The sequence below is a fragment of the Onychostoma macrolepis genome, chromosome 16 (assembly GCF_012432095.1).
Source record: "Onychostoma macrolepis isolate SWU-2019 chromosome 16, ASM1243209v1, whole genome shotgun sequence".
Lineage (NCBI taxonomy): Eukaryota > Metazoa > Chordata > Actinopteri > Cypriniformes > Cyprinidae > Onychostoma > Onychostoma macrolepis.
In genome coordinates this window covers 27,605,926-27,618,315 of record NC_081170.1, presented here as the reverse complement: position 1 = coordinate 27,618,315, position 12,390 = coordinate 27,605,926, and the positions used below count along the sequence as shown (strand labels likewise).

Here is a 12,390-nt window from a genome sequence, read left to right as displayed (position 1 = left end):
CTTACTGCTCAGGTGTATGATCGCCAAACTCTTTTACTCATAAGATCATCAATGGTAGATCATAATATTCCACCACCCTGGGCTGATATTCCACACACATTATTGTCCACATCAGTCCAATCAGCTGGTCTTTTTGACCGAAGTTCCCGAAGACAACGGCGGAAGCTGGGGAGAAGGTCTGGTTTTCAGGTGAAGCTGAGACTGTCCTGGAAGTGAAGAGTCGTTGGAAAACGGCGCTGATCGCTTCTGATGAGCTCAGCCTAGGTATATTCGGCCCATCTGTGGAATATGTTTGTGGAGACCGTTTTCCCACCAGCGAACGGAGTTTTCATGTGCGGCGGATTGAGCCCCCGTCAACTTCGTACGATTCCCTGCGAAATATCCAGCGAAGCTTTTGCTCTACCTCTCAGGATGGCACTGGTAAATGCTTGTCCAATAACTAATAAAACTTTTGTCCTAAACGACATTGTTAAAACTAAGGAGCTGGATTTTTTGTTTATGACTGAAACCTGGCAGAGAAATTTGGAAAATGCTCCCCTTAAGGAAATTTGTCCCAAGGATTACACATTTATTAGTTTGCCTAGACTTTCAGGCCGTGGTGGAGGACTTTTCCCACATAGCAATTTTTCTCTGGCCCACACAGTCAGCTTTTGCTTGGCCCACATACCGCAATGACTTACGGTCCTAGTGTGTACCAGGTCTGGATTCCAGACAAAGGCCACACATGGGCCATAACTGGCCCAAGTCTCAGCCAAGTTAATTACCCATAACTGGCCCTGAATTGGGCCAGTTATGGCCCATGTGTGGCCCTTGTCTGGAATCCAGACCTGGTCCACACTAGGACCGTAAGTCATTGCGGTATGTGGGCCAAGCAAAAGCTGATTGTGTGGGCCAGAGCTGGGCCAGAGAAAAATTGCTATGTGGGCTGGAGCTGGGACAGAGAAAAATTGCTATATGGGATCTGAGGTCCTGTATGACCATAGCTGGCCCTATACGCTGGACCAGATGGGTTCCACATGTCAGCCTCAACAAAACCATAACTGAGCCACTTGATTCACACCCCTCCCAGATGAATAGTCACAACAACGACAATATTCTGAACAAATATTTAATCATGTTTAATCAGCAAACCAAGTTGAATGAATCTCACACCTAGCATACAGCATTATGGTCAGTTCACACTTTCACAAAAACTATTAAAAAAACTATTTAAAGAAACATGCTTATATGTTTTGCTTGGTCAGTGTGTTCACCCTGTTGGTGTATGGCAGTGTGAATTGGCTTTTAGGTGCTTTGGAAAACAAAACAAAAAACAGTAAAATAAATATATATTTGTTTAATGTTCATGCAATTAACACAGAATTCTTAAATAAGGTAGTTTCTCTATTTTAGCAATATTCAAGAGGTTCATGCAGATATTATTCAGGGACATGAACAAAGTCTGAAGAGTATACATAATATCTAGTAGACAGCAATCCTTGTGAATGAGAAGTCTGGTGTGGAGGCTGGATCTCAAACTGACTTCTGTCCAGGTTATCGGTCTTCACGAACTGCCCTGAAATACAATTCAAACAAACAATGTAGTGTGAGGCTCTTACATTCACAATGCTCATTTTGGCCTCAGTGGTGAAGTGTGCAGAAAATTCTGCTGGACTGAAATTTAGTCTTTGGTGAACAGTCTTCAAGAGTGCAAATTATATTTTAAGTTTTAAGTATCTTTCAGGCTCTCGTGAGGTTTCCACATGCAACAAAGTCTGTTTGAACAAAAATGTCACTACATTTAACGTTTAGAAAATAATATACATATAGACTGTTACAGTTTGAAGTGAGGTGCATTCACAGTACTGGTTCTGACTTACTGTTATTAATTTTAATTTCAAATAACTTTTTTATTATCATCTGTGTCTTTTTTTGAATTATGATTGACCCCTCTGTAGGTTGTTGTGTATGAAGTGTCCTCAGAGCAGAGTTAAATAAGATGACCTTGTAGGAAATACAGTAACCCAGACAGCAACATAGTGTTGGCCCAGATCCGGCCCAGATCCGGCCCACATCTGGCCCGCATGAAATCTATGCAGGCCAGATGTGGGCTGGATCTGGGCAGACACTTCTTGCTGTCTGGGAAATATTTGATATTTATTTGATATATTTTTTTGAATATTTGACAAACTTTTGAATGTTTGAGGTTTTACTTACTAGTCAGATGGTTCATGGCGCTTTGGAGATGTTCTTCGACAGGAGATCCGCTCCGCTCCAGCTCTAGCTCTGCAGCACAGCCATCAGCATGGAAGAATATGAACAATATGTCACATAGCCAACAAAATGTAGTATACAATGTCAGGATTATTAGAAATAAACACACTACAGCAGAGGTGAAATGCAATAATAATAATAATAATATACAAAACATACAAAAAAATCTTAAGATACCAGAATTCATATTTTTAGGTTTTACAGATATATGATGATATAGTTGAAATATATTGTGAAAAATTCATATAAAGTTATTTAATACAATTTCTCAGGTCACCTGTGTTTCCTGTATCTGTCAGCAGCTCTCATTACAAATGTTCTTGTAACTTCCCTTGTTTTAGGTATTTTTTTCTGACGCTCCTGAAATCACAGTACAATTTATCAATATTTGTTTGCAATGAAAGTTCAAAACGTGTTTGAAATAGTTTCAGCCCATTAGTTCATGTAAGTGACGTCACCGATTGACCCCACAATGTAGACTTTTAGGTTAAATTAATTAGCTTATAGTGACTTCCATTTATCTATTGACAAAGTATTAGCAAAACATTTACAAAACTATCAAAGCCGCTCATCTACACACAAAAGGTGTTAAAAGCTCAAACGTGCATTAATAAGAGCTCAAATCTATAAGTTAGCTTACCTCTAATTGTTAGCCTCTATAGTTAACGGTTGTGATGGTAACGGTCTTTTTGAAGACACTAAACCACTCCTGTAAAGTAAAGATTCAACAGAAACATGTCAGTTACATGTAAGAAAGTGTCAGGAACGGTTGTATGTATTATTTGTGTAACTTTAGGGACTAAACTTACCTGAAAGCAGTGAAAACAGCAGAGAGACAGCCTCTGGCTACTTGTCAGCTGAGTGAGTTGATGCCCTGTTACCATGGTAACCTCCTCCGCTTCAGTTTAAATGTGATTTGAATGCTCAACGCGCGCGCCCATTGGCCGTCCACACGAACGCGGTTATTTTCAAAACAGCAGTATTTCTGAAACCGAATATTTTGAAAACTCCTGCCAGGGTGAAGATTTTAAAAAACTCTGGTTGCAGTGTTATCGTGTAGACAGCAAAGCCAGAGTTTTTGGCTTGTGACGTCGGAGCCTGCGCTGTTATCTCCGCCTACTGGAAACTTTTTCAGGCTTCTGATTGGCCAGCATGGCCTAAAACACATCAATGTTACGCATTTACATAAATAGTACATAAAAGTCAAATAAAATGTCCTGAAACTTCATCATGTATTGTTTAGTAGGCCTACATCAAACTGTAAATTGAATGAGAATATGAAAGCAGTGAATGCAAAACATTGTTTGAAGTTAGTTGTATATACATAAAACAACAGGATAAACTATTCTATAATATAACATATAATATCATATAATACCATATGAGGCATGAATATCGTTTCACATGTAAACACAATTAAACACACAATATGAGCTTTATGTTATGCATTTTAAAAATATATTTTCAAAATGTATTTCAATATATTTAACAGTGTTTCACATATATGTGAATATATTACCTTTCTATATGGGAAAACTTTGGGATTTTAGTCAAAAATATTTGAAATGGATTTTAAATGTGGGTCAAGATCGGCAATACTTATGTGGCCCACATATCTACATTTGATATCTGGCCCATATGTCTTGTGTGCCGTCTTAAACCCGGCCAGTACCACCTCTGCCAAACCCGGGCCATGTTTGGCCCACATGCTGTATGCCAGTGCCGGATGAATATATATATATATATATATAAACAGAATATACTATTCTATAATATGCTATATAATATCATATATAATATCATATGAGGCATGAATATAATTTTGCATACAAGTAAACACATAATAGCTCACAACATGAGCTTTATGTTATGCATTTTAAAATATATATTTTCAAAATATTTTTAAAAGTGTTTCACATATATGTGAATATATTACCTTTCTGTATGGGAAAACATTGGCATTTTACTCAAAAATATTTGAAATGGATTTTAAATGTGGGTCAAGATCGGCAATACTTATGTGGCCCACATATCTGTATTTGACATCTGGGCCAAATACTGCATTTGACATCTGGCCCATGTCTTGTGTGCCGTCTTAAACCCGGTACCATCTCTGATGCATGCCAAATCTGGGCCAAATTTGTTTGCTGACTGGGTTGCTGCTGTGTTCAGAAACTGTTTTTTTTTTCTCGGATGGTAAATGTTGGGTCTTTTTTTCTCTTTTGAAGTGCAAGTGATTCAAGTTGGGCGTACAGATCACTTTTATTGTATTCTAATTTATCGTCCTCCTGGCCCAAACTGCTCCTTCCTAGATGATTTTAGTGATTTTTTTTGTCATCTATTCTTAAGCTTACTAAAATTGTGATCGTTGGTGACTTCAACATTCATATTGATGATGTTTCTGATAAATTTGCAGTTGTCTTTTAATCTTATCCAACATGTTACCGGTCCTACTCATATTAGAAGGCATACTTTAGATCTTGTTTTCAGTTATGGTTTAAATATTGGTTCTGTTTTGTCTGAAGATATTTTTATTTCAGATCATAATTGCATCTCATTTGACTTATTTTGTAATTTAGATGCACCGTTTTGTAGTCGAGAAATTGATTCTCGCATCCTGAATAACCTTTCTGCAGAGAAATTCTCTGCTGCTTTTGATAATTCGTCCATTAATTTGTCAAATGGTAGAGTTGATGTTCAAATACAATCTTTTAATGAGCATTGCCTTTTAGTCTTGGATGAAGTTGCTCCTGTGAAGTCCAGAGCAGCTCGTCTGCCAAATTCCACTCCCTGGATCAATGATAGTATTTGCTCCTTTAAACGTATTTGTCGTAAAACTGAGCGTCTGTGGAAATCTACTCGACTAGTAGTTCACTATCAGCATTTAAAATAACTTTTAATGGATTTTAATAACAAGGTTAAGGATGCCAGAATTAAGTATTTTTCTAATTTAATATCTAGCAGCAGACATAATCCCAAAATTTTATTTGACACTATACATAACATTGTTTCGCCTCCATCGCCGGCATCTCGAATCTCTTCAGTTGAAGAGTGCAATAATTTTCTCCATTTTTTTTGTGGATAAGATAAAAAATATACGAAATAATATTATACCTTCTGCTTCACTTCAAATACCTCATGTCTCCAGGCCAGTAACCCTGAAGAAGTTTCCTCTGATAACAATTGATGATCTTACTAAGGTAGTTAGTTCTATGAAAAGTTCTTCTTGTCCTCTGGATGTGGTACCCACTGTCTTGTTTAAAAATGTTATTGACACGATTGGTCCTTGTGTGTTATCTATAATTAATAATTTATTAACATCTGGTCAAGTTCCAGGTTATTTTAAACAAGCTGTGGTTCAACCTATTCTAAAGAAAATAAATCTTGATCCATCCTTACCCCAAAATTATAGACCTATTTCTAAGTTATCTTTTATGGCTAAGGTCCTGGAAAAAGTTGTGGTAAATCAGCTTTCAGCTGTTTTAGATGGTTATAATGTGTTTGATAAATTCCAATCAGGTTTTCGTCGTATGCACTCAACTGAAACTGCTCTTCTTAGAGTTTTAAATGATTTGTTAATGCAAGGCTATGCAGGAAAATGTTCTTTACTGGTTTTACTGGATCTCACTGCTGCTTTTGATACAGTTGATCACTGTATATTAGTTGAGAGGCTTAGACAGGAGGTTGGTTTCTCGGGTACAGCCTTGAGTTGGCTTTCATCATACTTATCAGACCGGTCTTTCTCAGTAAGAGTTCAAAATTACACTTCATCTACAGTCCTGTGGTGTTCCCCAGGGTTCTGTTTTGGCCCCATTGCTTTTTGCTTTGTATTTGCTGCCTCTGGGGAAACTGATAAGTAGTTTTGAAAGCATTCACTATCATTGCTATGCAGATGATATTCAACTATATATTTAAATTTACAAAATTACAAAATTGTCTACTCTTTTAAATTGTATAAATTCTATTAAAGTCTGGAAGACAAATAATTATTTACAGTTAAATCCTGAAAAAACTGAAGTACTTATCTCAGCTCCTGTTGGTGTTCTTCCAAAAGTGATGGAAAGTCTTGGTTCTTTATCACATTCTGTTAAATCTACCCTTTGTAATTTAGGTGTTCATATGGGGCAAGCCTTCAGTCTTGATCAACATGTGAATTATTTGGTTCGAAATTGTTTTTATCAGTTGAGAAACATTGCAAAATTGAGGCCAGTTGTGTCTATAGTGGAGTTGGAAATGATTATACATGCTTTTATTTCCTCCCGCCCTGATTACTGCAACTCTCTTTTTACCTGTCTTAGTAATTCAACACTCAAACGTTTACAAGTGGTTCAAAATTCTGCTGCTAAGCTTTTAACTAAGTCATCAAAGAGATCTCACGTAACCCCAATTTTAATTTCTTTACATTGGCTCCCTGTCGAATTTAGAATTAATTTTAAAATTCTTGTCATGGTGTTTAGAGCGTTGCATGGTCAAGACCCTGTGTATATAAATAAGATGTTGAAACCCTATAACTCTAGTAGGAATCTGAGATCCTCAAATCAGATCCTGCTAGTTGTTACGGTCTAGATTGAAGACAAAAAGAGACTGTGCATTTGAAGTAGTTGCTCCCAAGTTGTGGAATGCTCTTCCTCTGGAACTGAGATCTGTGGACTCGGTGGACATTTTTAAAAAGCAGCTGAAAACTCACTTGTTCAAACTTACTTTTGTCTAATTTTGTTCTTCATTGTATATTTTTGTTGTACAGCACTTTGTGACACTTGCGGTTGAAAGGTGCTATAGAAATAAATATTACTTACTTACTTACTTACTTACTATAGATACGTAAGAGAAAGCCGTAAAATGTAAGTGTATCATCTTTTGTTCTTGAATGGAGGCCTAATCTGTGTGCTGCACTAGAGCAGGTTCAGTTTTTAACGTGAATGAGAACTTTTGAAGCGTATATATGCCGATTAATTGTGATATGTGATTAAAATCATACTTTACTTGTCTGGTCCTAATGATTGTGAAAAAAACTAATGCTTAAGATTGAATAATTATACCTTACAATATATATTTATACATATATTTCAAGGCTGTAATTTGGAAAAACTTTCAAGCTAATGCTGCTGAAATGGAGGTCAAGGGGACTATGAAGAGGTGGCTCTAGCTGGCAGATCAAAAGGGTGGACTTCAGGAGGCAGACACACTCTGTGAATTTAAATGTCCCATCTCTTTAACCTTCCTTAACATAACCTCTTTAACATGACACACTATCACATTTCTATAATTCAAATCCCTTAAAGTATCTTTATGCTGCACCAATTAGTGTAAGCAGCAACACTTGGCAACACATCCCATAATATCTAATGTACTTGTTAATTTGTAAGAAGAACAACATCAATGCTTGTATTAGTCACTTATATACTGTCTCACCCTTATCCCTAGGTTACAGTAATCAGCTGATCCAGTTGGTATCCAGACCAGACGGTGGACCTGCACCCAGGAGCAACCACAACACATCCCTGACTGTCAGCGGAGACCATGTCAGCTAGATGACAGATCCCCTGTGAAGATGGCCCCAGCACAGATCCTCAGCAAAGACTACGAGAACCAGACAAGCCCTCTGCACAGACCCTTTTTACCAGCTTCACCTGCTAGTGTGATGTTTCTTCAAGCAGAAGAAGTTGGATGAAATATTCTGAATGATATCAATCCACAATCTGACTTGTGATGCAGCCTGGAATAATCACACCATGTTCATTTGTTTGGCCAGAGGAGACTGTTTTCTGACTGAGCCGGGTCTTGTTTGGGTTCCTTGTCACTGTTGCCTTTTGTCTTGCTTAGTTGAAGACACCTAATATTCAGCAATATTATTGACTTGTCTGCACTGACACTATTTGATAAGAATTGAACTGAAATATGACACACAATATGTTTGTGTGTTTATTTGCAAAAACAGATAACTCCGTTTTAAAAAATCTTCTAAAATCATGTTTTTTTTTTTGTTTTGTTATGTTTTATTGTGTTAATTAGCTAGTATTTATTAGTTATTTTTTACGTAATCAAAATAACCGAACTGCAGTTTGATTGAGATTAATTGGAATGCACAATGAAAAAACATGATTTTTAAAAATTGTTAAAAATGGAGTTCTGTTTTTGCAAATCAACTCTTCATATATATATATATATATATATATATACACACACATTAAATATAGTTTACTTGTTACTTTGTGGTTTAAAAAGTGTGTTAGTGTTTATATTGTAGTGCATTTGTTCATTGTTAATATACATTTATATTAAAGTATTTGGTAATTTTATAATTAAAGCCTTTTGAATGTTTTTAAATGGTTGTATTTGTGTTTCACTGCTGAATTACATTTAGCAGTTTCTGGGCCAAAGTGTCTAGGCCAGACCTGGGCCACATAAAACAATAGAAGTCACTCTACAGGGTGTGGTCAGAGGAAATTTTTAAAATCGGTTTTCAGTGTGTGGGCCCTTGCTTGAAAGGAGAGTTACAAATTGTTCATTAATAAATCACAACAACCCCTTGCTATGGGCATTGCCATTCATACAGACTACAGTAGAAGTTATTTTACACAACTATTCAAAGCTTCCGGTTTTCGAACGCAGACGGTGAAAAAGTCCTATTAATATCTTGTTTATATATATTTGATACAATCACAACAGCGTATTCAGACTGAATACCTCTTTCTGGCAAATTCTTTCATCAGAAACAACAAAGTGCAAATGTGTGTACGAATCTGTAAGATATTAATTTCATATAACAGCTTCAGTGATTTTAATGGGAGTTTCTGAGAGTGCTTGAACTAGACTGTCAGTGAAAATGTTCTTTGCTCTCTTTCTGTACAATGAAAGTGTTATGATTAGCCTAACTTGCAATGTTTTTATTCACATTAACTTTCAATGTTAAATTCACATTAAATATAAAGTCAGTCGTATTAAAAATGACATGACAACCATAAACAGACAGGTTTTTATGCATAGTTAACATTATTAGGTTACTTTGACCATCGCCCACTATCAACATAATATATAAAGGTGAGAATCAAGATATTTCACTATATAGCTAATACGTTTGGGAATGTTTTGAATAAGAAGGAAAAAATAATAAAACATAAGTGCTGTTAAATAAATTAATATTTGTATGAAATGACATTAATACAAAGACACCTTTATCAATAGACCAGATGATTCATCATTCTAATACATCTAATAATGAAGCCACTGCAACTTGACAATATAAATTACGACAGGCTTTGTTCTTTTGGAACTCATTGATCATAGGTCTTACTCCCTTGACTGAGAGTGCACCTCACTCATGAGGTGTATGTATAGCCCCTTTCACACTGCACGTTGGTCCCGGAAAATTGCCGGATTGCCTTCTGTGTGAACGCAAACACGTCCCGGGATTGATTCCGGGATCGATCCCGGGTTGGGGACCTAGTAACATTGCCGGGTTCAGTCCCGGAACGAGCGCTGTGTGAACAAAAGCCGGATCAATGCCATAAAGGGTGTGTCGTAGTGTTTTGAAGGCAGATCAACGTGCGCAACGAAACAATATGTGCAAACTGTAATGAAGCAGAGATCAGGGAGCTCCCCACTATCCGCGCTGAAGCTGAGATCGTCGCCAGCTTGTACGCGTCACATTACCCGTCACATCGTAATGTCACGTGTCTTTTAGTGATGTGTCGTTCATGAACGATTCGTTCATTTTGAACGAGTCTTTAATGTGACTCGGGAAGAACGAGTCGTCTCAGGGAGTGATTCGTTCAGTCGCGTATGCGCAACATCCTATAGGTTCTGCACTGAATTAGTTCACCTGTTTCGAGTCTTCGAGTTTGAGTCGTTCGTTCATCACGTGACAGCCTCATACACTAACCTATGCAGTCAGAGCCGGAAAGAGAATTGATTAGTTCACCTCCCGAGTCTTCGGGTTTGAGTCGTTCGTTCTTTTGTCACGTGACGTGACAGCTTTGGGCAGAGAAATTAGTTAATTTACAAACGGGTGCATAGTCATTATTATTATTATTATTATTATTATTATTATTTACTCGTACAGTTATGTGATGCATTTCTTTTAATTTCTGTCAGGATGGTTATTTTCCATAATACTGAATGTAGTAATAAAGATAATAAAGAGTTGGTTATGCTTTAATTTAATTTAATTTATTTTTTTGGAGTCTAATCTTCATAAAATGCAATACCTTGTTGTATTTATGTCTTTTGAGTTAACCCTTTAGATTAGACTATAGTGTTACTTACTATACTTTTGTAACATATGACACTTTAGACATTAACACTGTGTACACACTCTTGAATTGTTTTTTTTATTGTTTATTTTTGTGCCAGAAAAAGCTTTAGCAAAGAGGATAACTATTCCAAAATGAATTAAAACAATTTAAATAAAAAATACAAGAAAATTAAAATATACTAAAGCCACAGAGCCAGATCATAACCTTAATATTTTAAACTAACATTAATCATTCATATTCAAAATGTTATTTGCTTTCACTTTATGTCATTGTGTCCTTTTTGAGCAGTCTTCTTATACAAATATTAGACCAATATATCAAGTCTGCCTAGGAAAAACAATTATACCAGCAAAGTCAAAATTGGAGTAAAAATGAACAAACTATAAGTGCTTTGTAATTTTAGGCTTGGATTTTTTTATTATATAGTTATATTATATGTTTATTGATAGACAAAGACAGTGAAAGGACAAATCAATCAATATTTTATTTATAACAGGGTTTTGTTTATTTATAAAATAACACAGCTCCTCAAGAAACAGTAACAAAAACATAGTGACAGAAATGAACAGACCATTTTTATTTCTAGGAAAATGCTTATTACACATATTTTGATAAATGATCCAACATACAAAAAATACAGTTTTACTTTATAGTATTTTACTGATCCGGCAAGTGGTCACGTGACAAAAGAACGAACGACTCAAACCCAAAGACTCGGGAGGTGAACTAATCAATTCTCGTTCCGGCTCTGACTGCATAGGTTAGTGTATGAGGCTGTCACGTGATGAACGAACGACTCAAACCCGAAAGCCGCCTTTCCACTATCTCCGACGAACGACAAGCGACAGACCGGAAGTCATTCATTTCGAATGGAGAGTAGCGCGGGAGCTGCGTGGAGTTCCGATCATATGCGTATGCGGAAAATTCGGATCCGATTTGAACTGCGGATGCGTTAAAATACATGAACTTCTGCGGCTAGGCCGTATGCGACCGCCCGACCGGATGTGATGTATTCTATTAAAAACTATGAGCGTAAGGTTAGAATTACCAATATTTGTTCAATTTAACATTATTCTTTAAACACTTTTTCTGTAAAATGGTGCTTTAGAATAGTTATGGCAGAAATAATTATTTATTAAATAATTATTTATGTTGATTAGCCCCATAAAACCTACTATGTTTTTATTTTGGGGGTCATCTGATTTGTAACGATGCATTCATACATTAATTATACTTATTAAAATGATTAATTTTACCATGGTGAATATGCCGAGGTGGCGGTTGCTGCAAGACCAGTTTGAAAGTTTCGTGCGACTGCCACTAGGGGGAGAAATGCGACAGTCGTGTCCGAATGTCGTGTGCAGTGGAAAGGCGGCTGAAGACTTGTCAGATAAGAGGTGAGGTGAGCTAATCAAGACCCAGGTAAACGATGAATTAATCTTTTCTGTTTCTTATAGCATTATAGTTTGTTTGTAGTGTGATCAACGTTTGCATAAGTAGTAGATGTGTTAGGGAAGTAGCACGTAACATTTTAATTATATTTTGCTAAAATGAACGAAATGACTCGAAAAAAGATTCGTTCATTTTGCTGAACGAGACTCAAAGGTCCGAGTCTGTAAAATGATCCGAACTTCCCATCACTAGTGTCTTTACGGGATCTTTACGGGATGTGTGTGAACGCACACACATATTCCGGAAAATCACTGGCAGTGTGAATGAACCAAACTCAAACGATCCCGGGACAAATCACGGAACACATTATCCGTGTATTTTCCGGAATATCTGTGTGAAAGGGGCTTATGAGAGTGTGTTTTATATTTATGACAAATATGCATTCATTCTTGGTTATTCTAATTACTAAAGTTCTATCATCATATAATAT

General features: G+C 36.5%; 1 long non-coding RNA gene across 1 annotated transcript; it reads right to left on the bottom strand.

Moving 5' to 3' along the window:
- Positions 1-1,244: 1,244 nt before the first annotated feature.
- On the bottom strand, positions 1,245-8,332 carry LOC131521954 (uncharacterized). Its single transcript, XR_009266410.1, has 4 exons — positions 2,894-8,332; positions 2,531-2,613; positions 2,197-2,265; positions 1,245-1,555 (listed from the first exon to the last, which is right to left on the bottom strand). It is a non-coding gene; the product is annotated as an uncharacterized LOC131521954 (long non-coding RNA).
- Positions 8,333-12,390: the final 4,058 nt, after the last annotated feature.